Genomic DNA, 5418 nt, shown 5'->3' with positions numbered 1-5418 from the left:
GGTTTGCCATACCAAGCAACTTCCTGAAGACACCAGTTGGGTGTCCTGCAATTCAATTCAATTCTGACACTATCTGGAGTTAGCACAAGTTAAAGGCTCAGTTCCACAAGGCTGCCCCCTACTTCAGATACCAGTTGTAAGTAGTGGGTTCCCAGGTTACCCACACTTCTGTCTCACAGCTACAAATCAGTGGTTCCTATGACCCCCTCCTCGGTTTTTGTTTTTGTTTTTTAAATTACCCTTCACATTTTATATATTTTTTAAATTTATTACTATTATTTTTTTTTGGCTGCATTGGTCTTCGTTGCTGCATGCAGGCTTTTTTTTTACCTCTAGTTGCGGTGAGCAGGGGCTACTCTTCGTTGTGGTGCATGGGCTTCTCACTGCGGTGGCTTCTCTTGCTGTGGAGCACACTCTAGGCATGCGGGCTTCAGTAGTTGTGGCATGCAGGCTCAGTAGTTGTGCCTCACAGGCTCTAGAGCGCAGGCTCAGTAGTTGTGGTGCACAGGCTTATCTGCTCTGCAGCATGTGGGATCTTCCCAGACCAGGGCTTGAACCCATGTCCCCTGCATTGGCAGGCGGATTCCTAACCACTGCGCCACCAGGGAAGCCCCCCACCTTCTCAGTTCTGATAATTTGCTATAATGGCTCACAGAACTCAGGGAAGCATTTTACTTACTATTACTGTTTTATTACAAAGGATATTATAAAGGATCCAATTGAACAGAACCGGATGAAGCAGTACATAGGGCAAGGTCCAGAAGGATCCTGAGCACAGGCGCTTCTGTCCCCATGGAGTTGGGCTGCACCACCCTCCTGGCACATGGATGTGTTCACCAACCCTGAAGCTATCCAGACCCCTTCATTTAGGATTTTTATGGAGGTTCCATTAGTAGGCATGATTGATTAAATCACTGGCGGTTGGTGATTAACACAATCCCCAGACCCTCTCCCCTCCCCAGAGGTCAGGGATGGGGGGTGAAAGGCTGGAAGTTCCAACGCTCTAATCACCTGGTTAGTTCCCCTGGCAACCAGCCCCCATCCTGGAACTACCTAGGGGCTTTCAGCCACCAATCACCTCATTAACATACACTCAGGTGTGGTTCAAAGGGGCTTGGTATGAATAACAAAAGACACTCCTATCACCTCTATCACTCAGGAAATTCCAAGGATATTAGTAGTTCTGTGCCCGGAACCAAAGATGAAGATCAAACATATATTTCTTACTCTGTCACAATATGACAGCTGTCTACTCAGCATGCATTCTCCCCTTCCTCCTTTCTAACAGAATCTGATTTTGTTTAGTATCCATCTCTCTCCCATCTATCCATGTGCTTCCACAGAGGCAACACTCCCAATCCATCCCAGTAACTGATTCAGGCATGTAATCTAATTTTGGCCAATTAGATGTGAAGGAAAGTTTCATGCAGGGATTTTGAGGAAAGGTTTCTGTGTTTAAGAGAGAACAAAATCCGATGCTGTCATGACTGGATGTTATGCCTGAATTAGCTGCAGCCATCCTGCCACCAGGCTAAGGATGAGACCTGCAGAACTGAGAAAAAGAAAGAACTCCTCAGTCCTTGATGACACTGCTGAATGGCTGGATCAACCAAACCTGAGCTCTCCCTTCCTCTAAACTGTACTATATGAGCAATATGTTCCTTACCGTTGGAAACAGCCTGAGTCAGGTTTCTCTTCCTTGCAGCTAAAGGCATCCTATCTGATTCAGGTGGGAAAGAGGGGTGCTAAGATTTGAATTACATGTAGTCATGAGAGAAGTAATAGCAGAAAGAAGGACAGCAAGGCTGGAACCAGAATAAATTTGCAATACAAGAACTCAAAAAGCTTGGCAATTCACAAAAGGACAAATATTGCATAATTCCACTTATATGAAACACCTAAAATATTAATAGTTAATATCATGAAAACAGAGACTAGCATGATGGTTTCCAGGGAACTGGGGAGGGGGAAATGGTGAGTTGTTTTTTGATGAGCATAGAGTTTCAGTTTTACAAGATGAAAAAGTTCTACAGATCCATTATGCAACAATGTGAATATAGTTAACACTACTGAACAGTACACTTTCAAAAGGTTAAGAGGGTAAATTTTTCATTATGTGTTTTTTTAATCACAATTTTTAAAAACAGCTTAGCAAACTGGAGTCATTTAGGCCATACTTCAGAGGCCCTGAAGACATTACTCTGTTGTATAGAACACCGGCATTGTTCCTCTTACCTTAAATCCCACTGGCTGTTTCCGTGCTTAGAATGCTCTTTCCCCAGATATGTTCATGGCCACATCTCTCATTGCCTTCAAATCTTCAAATGTCACTTTCTCAATGAAGCCTACCCTAACCACCATATTTAATATTGCAACCCACCCCATCCTCCCACCCCTCAGCACTCCCATTTCCCTTACCTTCTCTACTTTTTCTTTCTTTTTTTTTTTTCATTTATTTTTTATTTATTTATTTTTGGCTGTGTTAGGTCTTTGTTGCTGTACACAGGCTTTCTCTAGTTGCGGCGAGCAAGGGCTACTCTTCGTTGTGGTGCGTGGGTTTCTCATTGCGGTGGCTTCTCTTGTTATGGAGCACGGGCTCTAGGCGTGTGGGCTTCAGTAGTTGTGGCACGCAGGCTCAGTAGTTGTGGCTCACAGGCTCTAGAACACAGGCTCAGTAGTTGTGGCGCACGGGCTTAGTTGCTCTGCAGCATGTGGTATCTTCCTGGGTCAGGACTCAAACCCACATCCACTGCATTGGCAGGGAGATTCTTAACCAGTGTGCCACCAGGGAAGCTCCTCTTTCTTTCTTATGATCACTTTCTAACATGTTATAGACCTTACTTTTTATAATTATTTTTTATTGTCTGCCTCTCCCCTCTAAAAGGTAACATCTACAAAACCTGGGATCTTTATATTACTTTGTTCCCTGATGTATCCCAAATGCCTAGACTAATGCCTAGCACATAGTTGGCACTCAATAACTATTTGTTGAGAGAACGAATGAACATTAGTCATCGGCTAAAAGTCTTATATGCATTGAGTTTATAAAATAAAATGTGAAAAATGATTTCTGTGCTATGATGGCAGATCCCGTTTTGCTCCTTCCCCTAGTCCTACAGAAATTAGAATCAAAAGGATGGGAAAACAGAAGGGGAAACCATGCCCCCAAAATTCAGGAAGCTGGAGAGCAGACAGAGCAGTGGTAACCAACTCTGCAGATGTGAAAAGCTGAATCCTAAGGTAGTAGTCAGGATAGCTGAGAATCAACCTAATTTATATCAAAGAAACCTCAGAAGACTCAGGACAAGCAGCACCAAGTACCTCTGCAAATGGAGGTGGGGAGGAGAAGTTACAATAAGGAAAACTACATGAGAAGTATGATTCCTATATCCCTCACTACTCCACTCTTTTGGCAACAGTTCTCTTCCACTCTGACATGATGTATTCTCTAAAGAGGGTGAAAGAGTAGGTCCTTGGACTTTAGGAACTGGGTGCTGCACCAAAACTAGGGGGATTCAGTGACCACATGCATGTTGAATGCTGAATATTCCCAGAACATTGGCAGACCTTTACTCTTCAGGCAGGAGATTAGAAGAGTTTTATCTGGAACAATCTGACCAGTGAGGGGGAAAGATCTAAAGATACTGACACTCAGGGTAGCCGATCAAATGGCCCAACCAGATCATTACACAGTAAAACCTGAAATTGGCAAACCCCAGTCAAATGCTCAGAGCTTCTAATTAGCTTTTTAGTCCCCACTTTTAAAATGAGCTGACAATCAAAGATTCACCCATAAACAAATGAGTGAATGAATGGATGGATGTTAAAACATCACAATATACAGGACATATAAATTAAAATAAATAAGGACTCACCGGACAGCTAACATGGGTCTCTAACACGGAAGATAGAGACCAAAAACAAACAAAAAGCAATTTGTAAGAAATGGGCTATGCAGAGAGAATACTTTAAAACTTACCCCCCAAAATCACCTTATTAGTATGCTCAGGAAGATGAGACATTGCATTCATGTAAAAAGATCAGGATTCTATTCCTTTAAAACAATTTCAGAGAACAAAATGGTACTTTGGGAAATTATATACATGATGGCAGAAATGAGAAAATCTCAACTGAAAGATTAGAAGATAAAGCTGAGGAAAGCTCCCCAAAAGCAGTTCAAAAAGGCAAGAAGATGGAAAACAGAGAGAAATGATAAGAAAATAAGATGACCAGCTCAAAAAGGTCAATATTTGAATAATAAGAAGTTAAGAAAGAGAGCAGAGAGGAAATGAAAGGGAGAGAATCATCAAAGAAAATTTTCAAGAAAATGCCCTAGAACTACGTGACTTTTCAGATTGAAAAGCCCACTGAGTGTCCAGCACAATGTTGAATTTAGACCCACAGGATGGTATACATTGTGAAATTCCAGAGAATTAGGAACAAAGCAAAGGACCAGTGGTAATTTACATAGCAGATATCCTGCAAACTTCTTTTTCCCAAGAGAAAAAGAATCACATACAAAGGATTACGAATCACAATGGTGCTTGAAAACTTTTAACAGCAACACCTAGAATGGGTCCATGGGTCCCACAGTCATTTTCCTGGCCCCTAAGTGCATAGTTCGGAATGGACACATTTGGTAGCTGGCAGAAGCCCACACTGGTTCCTGACAACACAGGAACACACAAGACAAGCAAGGCCAAGTTCAAACCCTGACTGATTTGCTCAGTAAAGGTATGACAACCACTTTTGGATTTAAACAGTTTGCTACTCACTTACAGTAAAAAGAATAGCCAAAGGTGCCACCCCAACTTGATCCTTGTCCTACACACCAAAAAAGGACAACACTAGGGCTTCCCTGGTGGCGCAGTGGTTGAGAGTCTGCCTGCCGATGCAGGGGACACGGGTTCGTGACCCGGTCCGGGAGGATCCCACATGCCGCGGAGCGGCTGGGCCCGTGAGCCATGGCCGCTGAGCCTGCGTGTCTGGAGCCTGTGCTCCGCAACGGGAGAGGTCACAACAGTGAGAGGCCCGCGTACCGCAAAAAAAAAAAAAAAAAAGGACAACACTGAAACAAAAGGGACCAGATGATTGCAACGTGACTCATGGGACACCCTGTTGCTGAGGAGGCTGGACTTCAGCTATGCAGTTTTACATTGTGTAGCTCCACTGGTGAGAGGCGGGTGGCTGAAAGTCCCATACTTGATCAGACAGCCTCCCAGAGGAGACAGGGAAGCCAGAGGGAGACGGCTTCTCATCCCCTTCTGTTATAGGAGGATCACAAGGTGTTTTTCCAAGACAGATTAGCTGCACTTCAAGTCAGCCCTTGCCTATGTGGCTTATTTGGATACCTGCAAGGAGGTCAGGTGACAAGGCAGAATTGTTCCCTTACACCTCCTTGGCCTGTGGGTTAAGGCT

The sequence above is a fragment of the Physeter macrocephalus genome, chromosome 2 (assembly GCF_002837175.3).
Source record: "Physeter macrocephalus isolate SW-GA chromosome 2, ASM283717v5, whole genome shotgun sequence".
Lineage (NCBI taxonomy): Eukaryota > Metazoa > Chordata > Mammalia > Artiodactyla > Physeteridae > Physeter > Physeter macrocephalus.
Note: the sequence above shows the minus strand (reverse complement) of the source record.